Here is a 21,271-nt window from a genome sequence, read left to right as displayed (position 1 = left end):
GTTATTCAAAGTTGTATCAGGTGGCAGTCTCCACACAGATATTACCTTTCTAGGAGCAACTACTTTTAAGCGAATGTCATCTGTACTAGGAGCAGTAGACTTCATGGATGGGGAATTTTGAGTTGGGGAGAATATAGAAGGGGTAATCACACTTGCACGAGCAGCTCGTGCGGCGTGCCCAGTTTGGCGACCAATGTTCACACTCGAACAGCCAGGGAAAGAGGACGATTTACTCTTCTTTTTATTAGTTTTAGGCGATGACGCCTGAGTAAATTGAGTGACGCCAAGGATAGAAGATACCTTTGTCACTTCAACATTGCTCTAACCAGAGGGACATTCCTGCTCATTTGTAATTTTTTGCTACCGACCGACTCAACAGTAGCAGAGACGCTGACATTCTTTGTAGACATTGAGGAGCCGCTAACCTGCACCAACGAATCTGATTTAGGAGGAAGCAGGATGCTACGGTACGAGTTGTAACTTTGTTAACTGGGGAAGAAGATGAGTGTAAAATGAAACATCCCTCATCAAACCTAGTCTTAATTATCTCAAATTTCTCCCACAAGGAGCGGAGATTTTTGCTCAATTCTGAGAAACCATTTCTCGTCTCCGTGAAGAGTTTGTAAAAATCCATGTACCGCTTCCTTCAGTCTGGAAGTGACAATCGGAAGCCTTTTGAAGAATCAACGACTGTATCAGCAGCACGGCCGATAATACCGGCATACTTTGCCTGGCAAAAACGATCACAAAGCCAACACGAGATGAATCGTCCAGATCCTGGGCCTGTTTTCGACCGGCATGGTGTAAATAAACGAATTTACCTATTGCCTAATTTGTAACAAACTCTTACATACATTTGTATGAGAATGTGTATAGGAATCAGTCATGACAATAATAAGAAAATTTTCCCTTTCACAAATTTGTTAAATGCAAAAAAATTACGTCATCAACTTGTAACTGGGGTTTCGCTCAGAGCTGTCGAGCGTCCCTTCCAGGAAATTTATTCGGTAAATTAACGGAACCTTCGTATTTGTGTTAAATCAAATATATATTGGCGGAGTTCAAGAAGAGTTCAAAATGGCCTTCTTTGAGAAGTTATTTTGTAGGGAAAGAAAAAAACCAATACGTATTTAGTGGGAGCCTTGTTTTTTTTTACTGAAGAAATATGACCCGCGTGTAGCTGTGTTGCGAAAGTGAAACTGTTACGTATATGGTCTATTAATTTTTAGTGGTTCAGCAGGCAGTCCACCGGGTCCCTAAAAGCATAACGTTCCTATGCTGTGCATCCAGGACAGGAGCCCATAAGGTAATGATGCACGCGCTGTTATTTTAAGGACCCCGTTCCGGTCGGACAATACCTAACTGCTAATCACCACAGAGGTAGGGTATCTTTCCGAATCAAGAGTCAATACAGTTGTAGTGTAAGGACACCTTATTACGCTAAGGTACCCCGTTTTGGATGCGCAATACCTGATTTGGAACTACTGGTTAGTGGCAGGGCTAGGGCATCCTTTCGGGCCGAGAGTTTTCAAGATCATGATGCAAGAGTATGCTGTTATCTTAAGGACCTTGTTCCGGACGGACGATACCTAACCGTTAAACATCGGTTAGCCACAAAGCTAGGGCATCCTTCTTGATTAGGAGCCTACAGGCATGCGTTTCGCATTATTACCCTAAGGACCCCGTTCCGGACGGTGAATGTATCACTCCTAACCACTGGTTATCGGTAGGGCTAAGGCCGAAAATCTATAACATAATGAAGCAAGAGGACACTGTTATCTTAAGGATCGCGTTCCGGTCGGACAGGACGGCAAACTACTATTACTTAAAGGGTTCTTGACTTACCCGTTAGTTCTGAACAACTAAAAGAAATATCGTTGTTTACTGTTATAGCTGTTGGCAGCTGCGCCAATGCGTTGATATCTAGAGTTTTCACCACGAGGTGTGTTTATTTACTCTACCACTTACATTCTAATAGTTACTTGAGAGTGTAATTTACGGAAAGCTCAATTAGTACTTATATAAAGCTGCAAAACGATGTCATGCAGCGGTGCATTACAACTTTGAATGAAGATAACGAAACTAGAGGTTTCAAGTTTAGAGTTTAATAAGCTTAACTAGAGTCACTTATAGGTTACTTAATTTTTATTTACATTTACATAACAACTCCTTTAACTTTCGGAGCGGTTAAGGAACTCTACTTCTTTACAAACTTTGTTACCTGCTGAAAATTCACCTCATTAATTTCATGGTAGTTATTTTATGTATATAATATATACATTCAATTTGTCAAGTATATAACATAATTTTTGTAATCATATGCTCACAAATTATTTAATCCGTTCCTTTGTAATTAATGTAGAGATTATTTAATTTTCCCTAAAAAAAATTATAAAAATATTTAACTTTTTGTTTTGTAATGTGAGAGGTCAGAGGATCATCGGACCCACCTTTGGAGTTGAAAATCATGGGCCGAAGGGAACCGAAGGTAGGGTACGGTACAGAACGGCCCAGGGGTTATGATATGACTTTTCGGTAAGTAGATTACGTCCATCTGCTTACGCCTATAAGGGTAAAGCGCGTTTATTTCTTTTAGATGTAACCGTCTGTGAAACTTTTCTGGGACTATAATTTAAAAACCACCCATATGTTCTGAACTGTCTAGATCAGCAACAACAGGTACGTCCGTCTCTTCAACCTCCGATCCTCTTTAAGTGGCACTTAAGAGGAGCACTAAAAATGATAAAGTCAATAGTTCGATAGTTAGACAGACAGAGAGGATTTCTACAGTCATCATAGCTGTTGCAACTGTCCAAAATCTGCCTTTGTCGGCAATCTAGTTAAGCTGACGCACAGCTGGTGCTGCTACAGATCCGTCCGATCAAATTAGACTTTGGAGATAGGGGAATTGCATACAATAATCATACCGGTTGAGTATGCGTACTCCACAGCTTTATATCGTCAGCATGGTAATTTCCCAAAGGCCTTCCAGAAGGGAGTTCTAATTAATTATAGCAACTTTTACACTAGGCTTGGTGAATGATGGAGCTATTTGGCAATCTTATGCAGCACTGCTTGCTTTACAATTTTACGTAGACATTCCTGCGCATCGGTAAAGTTTGGAAGTCTAGAGTGGGAATTATATATTTGCTTATTCCACTCGAATGGTTTTGATATCGAATTTTTTTCACGCGTTCTTGTCAATCCAAAAGAGTCTGACTTTCTTATGTTAAACATCACTGTATTACTTCCCAACTCCTTTGATACTAAAAATCTGATTCTGATCAATTGGTGTCGAGGTACTTTGTGAGTTGTTTTTACTCTCGAGAGTAAAAATAACTGTTCAAAGTTGTGCTCTACGATCCCCAGAGGGAGATAAAACTCATAAATTAAAAATCGCACTCATTGCGCACGATCTTAAGTGCAATGGCGTCAAAAAGTTGGCCAAAAAGTACTATCATTGGTACGATGCCATTTTTATCGTCTACTCTGAAGACGATCCAGTACGATTAAATTCCCTGCGTGAGAATGTTAAAATATTATTCCACACTGTTACTCGCGGGGATTGCAAGCGCAAACAGAAAGGCAATCCAGTTCAATGTGGAAATTGTCCAATGCTCGAACGTGGTGAACGCTCCTGCACATAAAGCCAAAATATGCTGGTTGCGCTGGGAATCCCCAGACTGCTGATTAGACTGATATTTCCGTTGTAAATCGTGTGCAAAATCCAAGATCATACCTCCCCAAACAGCGCATGTCTACATCATGCTCTTTATATCCAAATGAGAAACAAATTGAATAACAAAAACTCCTCCCAAAGACAAGATTCCAGAATAACTCTTCGGTTCGCTGTCTTCCAAAATAGTTTGTTGTTTCCAACCCTGCATTATAAAGCTAATGTAATATCTGGCAACAATAATTCGTTTTATGTTATTATTAATACTACAATAAACGTGAAACATAAGCAAATATTCGCCAGATTGCTGAAGGGTAATGTAGATCTTTTCTCAGAAAATGAAATCAATCAGTTTGCTTTTGCTATTGCTAATAATTTTAGAACGTAAACAACAGAGTACAAGAAACACTTTTTGTTACTACCTACTTAGCTATTAAGACAATATATCTAGCAGTGCTTAAAGTCATTTTTTGGAACTGCTGTAGTGTCCGCAGCAGATCTGTTGAGCTCTTCGATTTTCTAGTTATAATACTGTCGATATATGTCTACTTTCCGAAACTTGGTTAAAATATTCCGAAAAATTATTTCATTTGAACTACATTTGTATAAGGCATGACAAAACGAAGCAGTTAGGGGGAGAAATTGCAATTTTAATCCATAACATGCGACGTTTTGTGAAATTCCACCAATTAAAGCCGATGTAATCGAAACAAACCGCCTTAATATCCGTAACGCTAAGAGTAATTTTACACAATTCACTAACGTATATCTTCCAGATAGGTCTTGCTCAGATAATCTTAGGTGCAAATTTAAAAGTGACTTACGTGAAATTGTGAGCCAAAATAGTGACAGTGCTGGTTGGATAACAATAAATCTAATTGGAAAGTTAACTGGATCAATTTACTTACTACGAGTATAACAGACGCTATTCAACGGTCAGTGCCCAAAATGTTTCGCAAGACTAATTTTCTTGGGCTTCTTAATCATGTTCTGAACTTAATTAGGATAAAAATTTTTATAGAAGACAGCCGACTCGTTATCGTTAAAAAGTTCTCTATATAAATACTCTTAATTACGCTTTGCTCGTCAGCAGTGGCATTTTAAAGTCCCGAAAGGAATTAACTGATCGTCAACTAAGTGCTTTAGCAGCAAGCCATTTTGAAATATAAGTAAATTTATGCGTAAAAAACACAATGTCCTCCCCCCTCTTAAATATCAATATATATAATTTCTCTATATAATGACAAAACTCAAGCTTTTCCAGAAAATTCTTCTCAAAAAATATAAAGTCTCTTGTAACTTAATCTCTCGTGAGAGAATGTGTATAGGTAATTCTGTGGTAGCAGGACTGAACTCAATAAGAGCTCATGCCTCCGAGTAGCACTACATAAGGGAAGATGTCGTTAAATGGTTAGTGCGTGAAACACGCCAAAAAAAATTGTCCAGGTATAGATGACATCGAAAATATAAGCTTTAGAAGTTATTTTCCATGAAGGAATATGATTTTTTAAATACATAATTAACTCATGCATCAAATTTCAATATTTTCCAAACACTTGGAAATCGGCTAAAGTTATTTCCATTTCTAAACAATGATATGATATGATATTAACAGTTATCGACCTATGAATCTCTTGAGCTTTCTAAGCAAGATCTTTGAAAGGGGAAAAATAGTATATTTTATATGAACGATTTGGTTTTAGAAATCAGCATAATGATTCACACATATACAAGTACGCATATGTCACCGTGTTACGAACAAATTTGAGGCTAATAAATCCATAGGGTTATTTCTGCTTGACTTTGAAAAAGGCTTTGGTTATGTTTGATATACTGATCTAATATGAAATGGTACTTTTGGTATTTTGCTCTTGAACTTAAATTAATCCGCGGCCCTTTAGATAAAGCTACGTTTCTCTGTTGGAAAAATAAGCTACACGTTGTCTGCAGTGCGTTACGTATTCCAAACGGCATGCTCTTGAAATGGTTTAAAGTCCACCTGGAGCAGTGAATAATCCTCCTCTCCTGAAGGATGATCTGAAAGAGTCTGCCAAGAAGCATCTTTCGAATCAATACTAGATGCGAATTCAGCTCTAAATAATTAGCAAGACCAGGTTCAATATGTGGCGAAGAGAAGGCATACCATAGAATAACTACATTCAATTTTCTGCTGTGTAAGGACAAACACTTTTTGTCTGGTATACGGTCGAGATACGGTGGTTTACGGTGTAGATAAACAAGCATTGTTAGATTCGTCAACTACAACTAATGACAACTTTCTCTACAATTCATGATGGATTAATCTTTTAATGCCTGGAGAAACACAGAAGTGGCGTTGTCTTATTAGCTTTGAATCACCAGTGCCAATTAAGTAGGAAAAAACCTCTGCCTCCCTTGACTTTCTTTACGGAATAACGGGAACGCATCTACAACTATTTGTAATAGACCTTTCCGATTTATACTCAACGCTCTTTCCCACCAAAGAAACGCTGTCCCCAAGATTGCTATTCTTTATAGGCAGTAAATAAAAATAAATTCGAAAAATCAATACCAAAATTTAATTTTATGAAAGACTACGTGCCATATAAATTAATATCGGTTTACTGCTTCCACGTAAACTCATATACATTTATAACATTCAGAACCATCTCTCGAACTTTAACAATTAATAGAAACACAAGTATCAAGAAGTCGGAAGCTGAATGTACCCAATGAACTCACTTCTGCATAAGGGCAGACGTCGTTAGATCGACGAATTACTGAAAAGTTTAGATTCGTTCATAATCCCTACCAAACTAAGCAAATCTGCAGAGCAGAGCGAACACTTACTGTCAAAAATTCGGCACTCCTTGAAAAACTGATAATAGAGTTTGTTTGGTCTGCATATCCTGGCAAGTCTTCCGGGTGTCATCAAGTTTGTTAAGTGTTGTTAGTTTAGGTAATGTAACTGCAATCAATAGACTTCGTGCACGATGTGTTCAATATTTTAAACCGAGGGTGGACCGCAGGATTAAGATCAGGAAAGATCGGTTTGATAGTGTTGGGTTTGAACGTCTGTATCCGTTTTTTAATCTCAGCACTGTTGTTTGAAAATTTGACATAAGCATTGCTATTCGATAGCAGGGACGGATCGATGGCAACGCAAGAACCAGTCACTTGTTTTGCCTGCGAAAAACCTGTTGGCAGTTCTATATAGGATCTCGAAATTTCCGCAGTGTTCCGAGCTAGAGCTTCTACTCTATTAAAAAAATTATCAACACTCATACTGCTTGAGGAACTGTAAAATTTAAACTTTCACTATAAATTGTTTGAGGGTCTTTATCGGGTCTGTAAACTATGTAAACTAGGTATCAAATTTACATAGAAATCCCTTGGATAGGCCTGGGCGTGGTTATCGCATATTTTGTCTTCCTGGTGAAGCATTACTCGAAAGTCTTTTAAAATGTTTCAAACATCGCTGACAGTTGAGTTTGAACATGTTCAAAAATTATATTTCATCGCTAAGGTCTTGCTGGCTACTGTAACATGTCCTGAGTGGTAGATAATGTGGAATTTTGAATATTTACAGATTACACCTTTCTATAAAACCATTTCAAAGCAGGCTTCCAAAAATAATTACGAAAGTTTAGTTATTTTACGTGTAAATCAGTAACACAGCAGGTTAAAAATCCCTACAAAATCAGTTACACTCAATAAAATTTTTGTATAGAATAGTAATAGAGAAATTATTGCAAAACTTTGTAATCGACATTAATTCTCTATAAACAAACAGCTCAAATTATTATAATTTTGATAAGAATTATTGCTACTTTCATAAACAGTTTTTCTTAAATTTTTCCGCCAAAACACAAATATCAGAAGTTTAAAATGTCCATACAAGATTTTCTTAATTTTTTTAAAATTGGGCCTTTCACCATTAAGTTACCTAAACGCAAAAAAAAAGAAATCGGTCTACATTCGGTTTACAGAGTTTTGAAATTAATAAAGCACAAAAAAGGTTTTATGCAGTTGGTACAAATTTAATCAACAGAAATTGTAATTCCAAGATGTCATAAGTGTGGGTCGACTTATGGATACTGCTTGGATAACCAGACAAGTTTTAGTTAAATTGTCCAAGAATAAGATTCTAATAGTTATGAAAAACCCATTAAATGAGAACGTTAAAGTGGGAATTATTGCTAAATTGCGGGTATCGTAGGACGTATTCGAATTATATGAATAGTGACGTAAATGCAAAAAAAATTTTGTTAGAAGCAAACAAAAAAGAATGAAAGGTCCAAAATTTGTCAGCACTAGGTAACTAGTATTATGGGATTCAAAGTCATGAACTTTACAACAACGTAAGCCCTAAAAAAGAAATAAATTAATTAGATACCTTTTTTTTGTAATCAATTTTATAATCAATTTATTCTATGAAATAGAACACTAATTTAATTATACCTAGCTATAAATGGTAGCTAAATATAAATGGTATATTGATCGGAATCAATAAATCAAAATTATGTTAGAGTCAGGGGCAAAGAACCGTCTGCTGATTTTTTGTTTTTAAGTTACAGACTTACCGCTTTTGAACGGACGACGAAATCTGTTCTGATTTATCTAGCCCGAATGGAGTTACAGGACGTTACGTACCCAAATTTTATGTATGCGCACAAGTTATGATCACAGTCGTAAAAGCAATGGAAACCAAGAAAATTTTCCATACAAGATGTAAGCGGTAATTTTATTCATTATAACAATTTATTAATGATTTTTGTTTTTACTAAACAAAATGCAGTTTTGGCTAATATCATTTCTAATGTGGAAGCAATTTAAGTCCAACGATATTTACGGTGAATCTGGTATATTCACAATTCTGGAACACATTATTTTGTTGTGTTCGCAGTATTAACATAATTCCATACAGACTTGAAGCAATTGTCTATGAATGGATTTATTCTATGCAATTCTTTACTTTATGAACAAAAGCAATTATGCCAACGGTAAACAAAAACATGTGTTATTTTTTACACATTGATAAAAAGTGCAAAGTAGGAATAGAGAATAAAAGAAATGGATTCAGTTTTCAATTTTTTTAGATTTTATATATATTGGAAAGTGAAATTCTTCACTTGCATTTAAGCTAAAAATAAGAGGAACATATGTACATAAGAGTTCTTGTCTTGTTATTTTGGGAAGGAACGATAAACTCTGCCACTCAATAAAAAAACATTTTCACAAACACTAAAGACAAAGGCCAAAAATATTTATAAGTATAAAAAAGTTTTATATTACATAATAGGTACAATGTTACAAAATGTTCTTAAACGATCTGAAGGAGAAAGAAAGAAAAACGAATGGAAAAAGAAAAAAAACAATTAAAAAGAAATAGGAACCAGTTACAATAATGTTGTAGAGGTTTAGAAGTCTAATTTTAATATAATTAACGAGAGAACAACCTAAAAATATGCAAAACATAACCTGAAATATGGTCATACCGTCTCAAGGAGGATACATATCTAACTATACCACCACATAACAGTCTTAATGTGCTAACTTTTGAAATATTCATGGAACTATAAACTTTTCGGGCATAAATTATTAATGGTATATATAAAGCTTTGACCACTTTAATTTTGATTTAAATGGGCGTATAGAAATTCAAGCAATAAAACTTTCTAAATAGAAAATTGACCTGAGAGCACAGGGAATTTATGTGTGCATCAAAGCATAACTTATTATCGATAATCAACCCCAGGCATTTTAAGCTACTTACAATTTCAACATTGGCATTATCTACCCTGAAAGCAATATTAAGATGTATTTTCGGAGGTCTACATATTACATATTGTCGCAAATGCTTTAGGCCAATTCGCCTCAAGTTCATTCGCAGCCACCCAATGTGAAATGCAGTCCACGTGGTAGTTAATGTTAGCTTCACATCCTCCTAGATTGTTAACCTCAAATAAACCCTGCAAATCATCAGCAAATGTGTAGGGCTTACACGAAGCTAGGTTAAACTTATTAAAGAAATCGTTCAAAGACGCGTTGAAGAGCAAAAGGCTAATAATCGAGCTCTGAGACACACCAATGCGCATCTTTACCGGCTCAGACCTGAAAGCACCCGCAGATACAAATTGTAAACGATTCGAGAGACAGGTTTCTATAAAAACAGCAGCTGACTACGAAAAGTCAAAATCCCAAAATCAAAAATTGCAATTGACCCACAACAATAACACTGGTCGATTTGATTAAAATGCCACTGACCGTACATTTAAGGGAGTAGACAAAGCCATGCGGCAAGTAAACAATGCCAATTAGTAGTTTAACCCCTGATGCCTCCACTTTAACAAATAAGTTTTTAATCACCCCATTAACCAACTACGCATGCATAACAGAACACCAAAACGTGGTATCGTCGTTTATGATATTACCTAAATTATTAGTCGTATTCATAACACAGTACAGGATATTAGGAAAATATTGAAAATTCTAGAAAAAAGAAATAAAAAAAAAAAAATATTTCAATTAATAAAATACTACAAATGAGTTCCAAATATATAATAGCTTAACTTAAACCCCATACAACTTCGTAGAAAACATTATCGCGCAAGAGCAACACCAACAACTCCATAGACTGTTGCACTTGCATTGTCATTACGATATTACCTGATTGGACCATCTTTACCTTAAGGATGTCGGCGTTAATCAACTTTTTAATAGTCTTCTTTCTCCGTAAAGAATGTGGAAATTGTTTTTAGTTTGTAAGTTGCAAGAGTTAAATGATCATTTAAACAGATACGCCCCCTAAAACATCACTCAACTTATTAAAAGGCATACCCCCAATACCAAAACGCGCGTATATTGAACTAAATTTAATTAAAAATTTGTTCTCATTGGCTAAATAGTAGTAGTGGTTGCAATCCGCGTACGTTGCTTTAATTTTGCACCGCTCAGCAATCTTCAACACGAACTCTCTCAAATTTTTAGTACAAGATGGCAAGCCACTCCCTATGACATTAGACTTGTTCAAACGGGGAAACTGCACGTTGTGCTTGTGCTCTATTTTAACCAACTTGTACTTCATATCGTTCGAAACATATTGCATTGCCAGTTGATTCGCGGACATCCCGTTCGGCACCCGCAGCAATGTTCACACACACGTTGTGACGCAAAAGCGCGGCTCGCAACTCATTAACTTTCTGGAGACCATAATTGTCCTGTTTTAGCGCTAAATCATAAGTAGTTTTTTTAGACTCATCAGACTCGAATAAAGCTTAGCTTCTATCTCCGCGAAACCATTTTTAATTTTTGAGAAAATATCACCTGCATTCAATGCCTTATCGCACCTAGTACATGTGTACTTCAAAGTTCTTTTTTTAGTATATAAAGTAAATTGCTCTTCCAAAACACCAGCGCAACCAAATGAAGTGTCCGCTTAAAAAGCCCACAATTTTTGCTATTACGACTAATAGTTACATTTTTAGCACACCAAGCAACGACCATGCACCACGATTAATGTTACTGGGGAAAAATATGAAACGATAAATGCAAGCACCAATACAAGCACGCGCTCCGCACTCTTTAACGCTTGTATATATGTTTATAATGTATACTTATATATTTTTCATAAACAAAAACAAATTTTGACTTATACATTTCAACTCTCCGCTTTTAATTTGATACGATTTCTCTTAAAACGCAACAAGCTTAGCAGAATACAAATCATAATAATAATATTGATAAAAAAGTATAGAATATTAACTTAATAATACAGTTCATCTAACATAAATAACATATATAGTCAAAAGTAGAAATTAGATCTGGTACATAACACAGGGTTTATTAGTTATACTAACTGAAGGGCAATTGGGAAATTATCAGTTTTAAATCTATGTGCCTCATTTCAACTTTACCATTCGCGCAAGGCGCAAATTAGTTTTCGCGAGAGAGAAGTATCTGGTTATGTTCTCTTCTTGTTTTTTATTATTCGAGTGCCTCTTATCTATAGTGAAAAGAATGTTAACAATAATGCTTACATCAATATAAAGTTAATAAGAAAATGAAAATAATGCAATGTAAATTAAGTCAGTAATAAATGCTCAGGCTAGTATTATTAAAATTAACTTATTAATAAACTGAAAACTTTGCATGAATGCAAATAACAAGCTAAAGTGAAGCGATAATGCTACAATAACAGCGCTTTCATAAACAACGCGGTTAACACTACGTAAGACAAGAGGTATCAATAGAAAACCGTAATGAAATGATTGATATCGCAGATTCACTTTATGACAAATTCATCTTTAAATAGCTTTTGAACTATTATACCTTATGTGTGTCAACTCTTGTCCACCTGTTTCTAAGTCAACACTTGCCCAGTGTTAGTCTGTTCGTATATCTGTTTGTTCGCTAAGCCATCATAATAATAATATCTACTATTATTTACTTAACACACACAACCTGAAACCATTGCACGCAACTGTCTAACAATTCTTCGTATTGTTTTGAAGAAGGCTACGCATGTTATATGCGTCTGGTTATTTATATTTATTTATTTACTTTTTTAATACATGAAATCCAGTTAACATAAATTGACAGCCTAATTTAAATGGTTCTCAGAAATACATCTTAAGTCAATTGCTGTCAATAACGACTAAAATGTATTTAGAGAGAAGCAAATCAGAAAATTATATACGGGGCCAAATCTTGCGTACCCACCGCTATGTTTTTCGCATTCTACTCTTGATGTTCTTTCATTTGATACCCATATCGCTAGTATTATTAAGAAAAAAGAAATCACGGTGTCTACCATATTCGTTTTAAAATTGACCCATTTTCTGTCTTATTTGCCTTGTGATAAATTAGCGATACATAAGATTTTTTTATGTATTTTTTAAAAAAGTTGTTTCCCTTATTTTTTTAGCACTTAATTATTCTATTGAGCCATGGTGTGCAAGTCCTTTGAAGGTGCGATTGTGTGTTCGGAATAAATGCAAAAATAGCAAAATTGTAGAGCAAGGATATTAGGGCTTCCGTATTTTCAGAAGTAAAGTTAAGCGTAATATGTGCAAGATGAGATTTATGCAGTACAATATCTTCTTTATTAAAATCATATTGTGCATTGGAGCATGGAAAATCTGGCCATGTCAGTTGATACGCCCGACAACTGTATATCTTGAAGATAGATAGTTCGGGATTTGGCCAACCTTGACGGTATGGTAATAGTCTAAAGGCAAGAGTGGCGTATTTTACTTTATGTAATACAAAGCGCAAAGTTATATTAAAAGCTTTGTAGTCTAAATGTTTGGTTCCACGGGGGTCAGGAGCCCGCTCACAGGAACTCAGGTTGGAGAACTAGGAAGGTACGCCGGAAAGTATATCGTCCCTGTGAGCCCTGACTGCTTGGGTACGGCCCTTCGGGGAGTATCGTGGTGGCTGTGGTTTTCACATTTCCATAGCCATTGGAAAAATTCGAGGTAATGATAGGCCTTACCACCTACCAGAGTGGTGGTGCATTTGGCCATACCCAGTGCGCTGTCTGAGAACCTCGGGGTAAGAAAGGCCCCCTTATTAAGGGATTGTCTTTCCCCCCGGGGGGTGATCATTCGACTTAAATGAGTGCCTATGGTTGTAGGCAACCCGTCTGATTAAGGCATCACGCCAGGTGCGGACGTTAAATCCCAAGAGACATCTGTGCATTGGAGCAAGAGGGATTTAGCATGTTAGTGTTATTCAAATTGCTATTCTAAGGAAAGGACAAATTACTGGATGACACGGGTCTTCAGGCAAACTACAAGGTGGAGGGCGATTTACAACCAGCTCTTTGAGATGTCAACCATACAGCCTGAACTATCACCGTAAGACCAAGACAAAACATGAATAAGGGCAGCAAGTTTCTTACAAGTGATAATATGCTCATTCACACATATATAAGTACAAATTATATATAAATGTTTATTGCCAACTTTCACATAGATGGCAATAAATTCGACCTCGGGAGGAATTGGAAATTCCAAGCAAAAGGATGAAAAGGCAATTGACGTGGCAATTAAAACACCACTATTGATTTAATCGATTATTTCTAAAGCATGGAAGGTGATAGGGAAGGTGCGTACGAATGGAAACCTTACTTAAGCCAGGTTTGAACAAAAGCGAAACAAGAGAACTCATTGTTCGCCGAATTTAGACAGGTAGACCGAATTTTTGTGTTAAGATCCCCAACATTTAGTTTTTTGAATGCAGAGGAATCACAGAATTAGTGTTGCGAGGCCAATCTCGCGGAGGAAACTGCTTTATTAAACATCCTAGTGGCCGCAAAAATTTATTTAGGTGGCTCTAGTTTAAGATGTAGACAATTTTAAAATGCTAACACGATTAAGATTAAGAGATGGTGCTTTTATAGCAAGATAACTTTTTATGTTATCACTTGAGGTGCCTGGTGCCAGTCTTGACACAAATATTGCTTTCCGGAGCGGAACTGTTGTCAACGACACAACATTCGAGTTAGAAACTTTAGTATTTGAAGCATTAAGAGACAATGGGTAAGAATTTTGAGACGAGGAAAACCAAAAGAAGTGCTTACTTGTGCAGCTCTGCAGCTGCATCACACGAGCTAGGGGTAGAGGAAGTTTCATTTTTTTGTTTATATTTTTCTGGAGCTTGCGTTAAATGTGGCTATCAGGAGATGAGGCAATTGCCGCATCACCATTGCTAATACAAAGAGGTCTACTCGAATTAACGGTATTATCAGCTGAATTTTCGATGCGAACGATATTAATTTGCTTAAAAGCAAGCTTGGAGCACTCGATACTCTCCCCCGATTTGACGATGACAGGTTCACAAGTACTGTCGACGCAGATAAGGGAGCAGGTAGGAAAACATGGGCAGATGTATGCAAAGCGGGAGGTGATGTACATGTGGGAGAAGAAGAGTGGTTTAAGCAGCGCCTCTCATCGAGTATCGTTTAAATTTAAAAACCAGTGCTTATCTCCAAGAAAGATTTTCAGCAATCGTCGCGCTTTGTACACTCGATAACCAATGTCACCCTTTCGATAGATCCAAGAGTGCGTCTGCAGCGCGGACATACACATCTGCACATTGTTCATGACAGTAACGCTCAAAGCTAACAACTAACGATCCGATCAGGACAGGACGACGTTTAAAACAATAAAAGAGAAACAGAATTGCAAAATTTAAAAACACACGACCACATCGCTCGCGCAGAGGTGCCAAGGTGCAAGACTCATATGCAGAGGTATATGTGTACGTATGCATGTTTTGAGAAAACTAGATAGCACAAGGTAAAAACTGCACTAATAATAATTATATTAATAAATTTCGTTACAGGTTGCAACCTTGGCTGAATAAACTATCGCAGAAATGTAGGATATCGGGTTGTTGTATGTCACTTCCAACTGTTCTTCTTTTACCTTCGTAATTTTAGTATGTTAACGTAAAGTATGTTAATGTTATGATGATATTCCGTAAACTGACCTTCATTTCCGTTAGGATAATGAAACTTTTTTCTCCTGTTATTGTGTTATTATGAGCTTGAGTTCAATTTTATAGTATGTAAATTGAATTAGTTCTAACTTTAAATTTGAGGGTTAAGTAACCAATTTTTAAATCTACGTATTTTAATTAGTTTTAAGTTTTAATTAATTAAATTTTAAATATATGCTTATTAACTAATTTTAGGTCTTAATTAATGGAATTTTGGAGTATGTATATCTATTATAATTCTTAAACAGCTCCAAAAATCTTTAGATTCCTTAGATTCATTATATTGTACGTTTTCATTCGTTTGTAATGTATCGCAAGCCGTTATATACATATACCTATTATTTTCCTTCTTTAACTTATTGTCATTTTGCACGTTTTCTTAGTTACGAAAACGGATAAAGTATAATTTGCCTTTTCTTATTTTCCTCATATCTTAAAAGTTTAAATTAATTATAAGTTGCCATTGTCATGAAATATTGTCTTTGAATACTAAAATATGGTAAAGTCTGAAGGAAAAGTAGGCGTCGGCATCTGAGGACCTAAACCCTAAGTCTCCATTGAAAATGCATCCAAACAAAGGCATAACCATAGTCGAGCCAGTTAATGAGATAAACTATAGCTGTCCGTCTTCTTCTTCATTGAGATATGAAGAACAGGTGAATTCTTCTTAACAACTCTCTGCGCTGTTATTACCGATCTAGCTAGCTTACAATTGCGCATTTCAAAGTGACTGCGGTTTTGGCAAACCTAAGCCAAGCTATAGGTTTTTCTAAAAATAATATATTGCCAAATTTTCCGTTTTTCTGGTTCCGTATTCATACACGCATAAAAAGATATTGTTTTTTGTCGTCAAATGAAATTTAGGTGAATTATGAGTATTAAAAAAACTAATATTGTAACGAAATTCGCTTTTCTCGAATACAGTTCGTATCACTGGATCGGGGATTTTCTTTGTAAGAGAAACACACTTGCGCGTTTTCACTACAAGACTCTCTTATTTACAATTAATTTGTTTAAGGGCAGAACTATTTACATATTTCTTTCGCAGTACTCTCGACTTCCTAACTCTAATATTCTTTTTTGACTCAAATGTTCTTGTCCGACTCACTCTGCCTTTCGAAAATATTCTATCTATATACATTTTTACAAGCTTATTACTATTACTAAGCCCATGGCTTCATTTTTAATCCGTTGACCTGCTTTTCCGCTAATCGTTTTCCGTCGGCCGACAGCTGGATGACGCGCCGCGAATGTGCACTTGGTTTTTCTTTGTCTAGGGGATTTATTTTTGTGGGAAAATTAATTAGCGGGAGTGAACTGGAGTTGGGATTTTCGCAACAATATATTGGTCTTTCGAACATATACAAATAAAACATATGTTCAAGCGCAATATTCTTTGGGAGAAATTGACCATAGCGAATTTAAAAGTAATAACTTACTTAATTTTACTCTGTTCTTTCTTGAGCTTAACGATAAGCTCATTTCTCATTTAGACTTTATAAAAAAAAAGCACAAATAATAAGAAAATACACCGTATTGTTCCACAGCTAATCATAAATTCAAATTCCGTAAATTAAAAATAAGGAAATTTATAGGTCACACACAGATTGACCCGAATTTTTCCTCATATTCATAGTAATCACCGATAACGATCATGAGTTAAGCAATATTGCAAAACTTCAATATTTTGGTCCTAGTTTGAAGGGCGCGGCTGTGGATACAATTTCATTATTGGAACCTATTGAAGCTAACTACACTACGGTGATTGATTTATAAAAAAAAAAGATTTCAGACGCTCATTAAGAAAATTTTTGAGCTCACAGATCTTGAGCAATTAAGGCGCGGGCATGTGGAGAAATATATTTACTTTTCCTGCATTTACAGCAATCTAAATAATTTCTATTTATTATTATTCTTCAATGTAATTTTGAATTCAGAAGATATATTTGTCGTTGTGAAAAGTTTGTTTTAAATTCTTACTTCTGTAATAAATTTTGTAATTTGTGGCTTGTTCTTCTTTAAAGAGGGTCTTTGCTCTGCTCTTAACAGGTTATATGTCCAGATCCGTAACCATTGCAGAAATATTTTTTCCAATTATGGAACATCAAAAATTCAAATGGGAATTTTTCTAAAGGCAAGATTGCTTAAATTTGTGCTTGATTAAGAAAATAAACCGAAAGTTCCTAACACAACCTTTAAGAGTAGCGCAGCGAAATGAACATGCTAGATGCTTGCAGAAACAACGAAATTATGATGAATTGGCGTTGGATGCTCACTCGGGAATTACTATATCCCAGGAACTAAGCAAAGTAAGAATGGTAAGAAATTTTAAAATGGCTCAACAAATTGGAAATATTTTCAAGAAACGTATGATTGCAAGTCCACCAGGCGCAAAGCGCAATATTTTTTTCCAAGTTGTTCAGTCCGAAAATATCTATTGCCGAAAATGTATAGCATTGTTTAATTGAATTTGATATATACGTTTTATTTTTGTTGGAAATGGAAGTTAAACTCGATAAAAGTCTCTTGATAGTTACTGTGCTGGATGGTTTAACAGAAAAATTTAAAGAAATGCGCGCTGCATTCGATGTCGTGAATGAATTCCCGGCATTGAATTTGTGAGAACCCAGATTATTGGAAACTGGATGTGAGAATGGCAATGAAGATGTCGAAAATACATTGAAAACAAAGAAATGGAATGCGAAGCAAGGCAAACCACAAGGATCTTCTACAGATATGTTTGATAAAAGCTTTTCATGCAATTGTCACAGATGTAGCAAGAAAGGACATAATGCAAACAACTACAGAACAAAATTGAACGACAGAAATGAGTCTGCTAAGGGCTCAAATGAGAACGCACACGGGTATAGACGAATCTCAGCTAATAGTGTAAAAAATAGCTCATGCTCAGTTAATAGTGTCAGCTACAGCTCATTTTCCGTATGCGGTTTTGAAATCGGGGCTACAACTGATATGTGCGTCGATGATGCATTGTTCACCGAATTAAGCTAGAATTATAATTGAGAACTGACTCTAGAAGATGAAACTGAGATGAAAGCAGGGGTAATTAGGACAGTGCACTTAAGTATTGTGGTGAAGAATGAAATGAAATCCATTTATTTGCAAAATATCTTATTCGTTCCATTGCTTGGCGTGAATCTAATGCCAATGTCATGCGTTATCGATTTAAATCATGAAGATTCAATGAAAGTGAATATGATTATAATGGCAGAGAGTCTCACACTGCACAAAAAGGCAGCGACTGGTTGCAACATCGAGTGGTGAATCCGCGTTTTTAGCTCTTTTGAAGCAGCTAAGGAAACATATTATTTGCGATATTTGATGTCTCAATTGCGATAGGGATGCGTCAAGCAGTTGAAGAACACGTTATGGACATAGAATATATGGCAACCAATGACATGCTTGGTGACGTGTTAACAAAAGTTTTGCAAAGGATCAAGCATAAGCAATTCATAACATCAATAGGTGTTCAAAAACCTATTTAACTTATGAAGACGTGTTGAGAAATCTATTTAGTTTTCATGCATTTACATAACTTAAATAATGCCTACTTGTTACTATTTATTAAAGCGTTCTTGAGTTTGGAAAATATTTTTGTTATTGCGAAAATGTTGCTCTAAGTTCGTACTTGTGAAATAAACGTAATTTGTATTTGTTTCATTTTTAAAAGAGTCCTCGTTGTATTTTTAACAGGATGCTACAATCTATTCGCACAAAAGAGCAACTTGCTGATGGATTCCTCTTGCACTCACTAACTTCTAAGTATGATGGGCAATAAAGAGTGAAATGGGTAAACTGACATTATGGTCTTCGTTGTAATCGTTCTTAGAGAAGACACTAAATCATCAAGTTAACAAGAAGGTTTCTTCACGTGATCCATGTGTCCTTTTCGCCGCTATTGTTTCATTACTTTCTTGTCCATTTTGCGCTTCGCATGACCGACACATCATCAATTGTTCTTGTTTTGGAAATGTTAACGACGCTATGAAGAGGCCAAAAGATTGCAATTATGCATCAACTGTTTAAGAAAACATCACGCAATGAATAATTGCAAATTTGATCGTTGGCATCTTTATCAAGTGAAGCAAATTCCATTATTACACCACGATAATGCTGTCGTCGAGCCAGCTTCGAATTTGCCTATATCTACAATATAGCCTGTGACTTCCCAAATTTCGCAACCTACACTTATCTCGTCATTATGAGCTACTACTCCACCTCAACCTTAAAAAGCTTTGCTATTTTCAAATATATTTTTGTTCAGTGTTCATCAAATATTATCGCTTAACACCCCTAATCTAAGCCAGGGCACAGGAAGTAGAATGTGATTTGCATGTATCCCAATGGTATATCTGATGAAGCAGAGATTAACAGGCGTAAGAGAATATTATCTCAACTTTTAAAAATAATAAGTGTACGACTATACTGTTTAAAATAAAATTCAAATTTTATTTCTCGTGATTTTTTTTACAGTTTATAGACGTACACTTCCACATGCGAAGATGACCAGACTCCTAATAGTGAGATTCATTTTGCATAGACATTTGTGATGTTGTTAATTCGTTGTAATCAATAATCAAAATATTCCGTAACAAAACATAATTGACCACAATTTATTTTTAGTAAGAAACTCGAACTTGCGCTGCACAAATTTATCAATTAATTTCAGGTCTGCCAACATTTTTCGAGCTTGCCAATTTTTCATTCTAAATATATCCTCATAGAGTTACCATCAGAAGACGTATTACAAACAGACGGACCAAGCAAAGCTCTAAGAATACCGCCGGTGATCCGTTTTTTTTTTTTTTAATAAATTAAATAATAAAAACCAATTTTTTATTATTTGTACTTCATTAATTAATGTATTCCTGAATTGAAATAGATATATGCATATATTGAATTCATAAATAATATACACGTTTATTTATTTATTTTATTTACTTACATATAAAATCCATCTAAAACAAATGAAAAGTCGAATTTAATTAACTCTTAGAAGTAAATCTTATACTAATTAATATTAAAAACTAGTATAAAGTATATAAGGGGAAGTAAAGAAACAAAACAAAAAAAATATAATAATGATAGTTAAATTATAATTCATGTGTGAATATACAAGAAGGAAAAAAGCATGTACACAACTAGCACAGAGGTACACCCACAACCAGTGCAGATCCAAATTGCAAATGAACACCTAAGCCATTGCAAACAGACAAAAACTAGGCAACCGATGCAGTAAACAACACCAGTTAATTTTCGAATCATAATAAGGTGTTCAGATTTCAAGTTGCTTTAAATACGACATAGGAAAAAAGCGCATATTAAACAATGTGGTTTTGATAGACTTTAAAATATCCGATTTTGAAATTAAGTGATAGACATCATTTACGTCACTGCAAGCAACTCTGAACAATTTACATTGACTCAGCTTAATGAAAATAAAGTGCTTAGAAAAGCCGTTTAACCGGACATTAAAGCTTACCTCACCAAGTAATGTGGATGGATCGATTTAACTTAATTGAGAAAGAAACATCAACAACAAACCTACGTTTCTCAACTGACTGTAAGGATAACAGAAGCATCCTATTTTTATAAAGAGAAAGATACTCAACCGGTTTCAAACGAAATTCCGAAGACAAATAGCAAGAATTGCTTTTTAACTGGTTAAATTGAATCTACATAACGCCTATAGGAGGGAGGCATACCTAAATATTGGCCTAGTCAAGCACATGCATATAAACGAAATCAAGTGCGGATCTATTAAAACGTAACCTTTGGTCGAAAAGAACCACGAAGTCGATGAACAAATCAACGTTTTGCAATTTGCGTCAATGAAATACTTTGTACTGATTGGCTTCCTTCTTAAGAAAGAAAGCTTCTTGTGTTTTTTGAGATTTAATTTCGTAATATATAACGAGTACCATGTAGCCAAATTATTTAAGTCAATTTGAAGTTGATATAATTGCGATTCGAAGGAGAAAAAAAACTGTTTTACATCGTCAGCGTACAAAAAGATCTGGCGGAATAAAATCGCCGAGGGGAGATCATTAATGTATAAATTAAATAAAAGGGGTTCTAAGTGGCTGACTT

General features: G+C 35.4%; 1 protein-coding gene and 1 long non-coding RNA gene across 6 annotated transcripts in view; one reads left to right on the top strand and one right to left on the bottom strand.

The window, feature by feature from the left end:
- LOC119643665 overlaps nucleotides 1–21,271 on the bottom strand; it is a 79,104-nt gene that overhangs the window by 11,707 nt on the left and 46,126 nt on the right. The window contains exon 1 of one of the 5 annotated variants that reach the window (XM_038043061.1): nucleotides 10,090–12,292. The exons of the other annotated variants lie outside the window; for them this stretch is intronic. The gene's annotated coding sequence lies outside the window, so the exon portion shown is untranslated. Of the gene's footprint in view, nucleotides 1–10,089; nucleotides 12,293–21,271 lie in introns of those variants that run through there. 5 annotated transcript variants of the gene reach the window in all.
- LOC119643667 overlaps nucleotides 1–21,271 on the top strand; it is a 104,553-nt gene that overhangs the window by 69,809 nt on the left and 13,473 nt on the right. The window lies entirely within an intron of this gene.

The sequence above is a fragment of the Glossina fuscipes genome, unplaced genomic scaffold, assembly GCF_014805625.2.
Source record: "Glossina fuscipes isolate IAEA_lab_2018 unplaced genomic scaffold, Yale_Gfus_2 61514, whole genome shotgun sequence".
NCBI lineage: Eukaryota > Metazoa > Arthropoda > Insecta > Diptera > Glossinidae > Glossina > Glossina fuscipes.
This window is presented reverse-complemented; position numbering and strand designations above follow the sequence as displayed.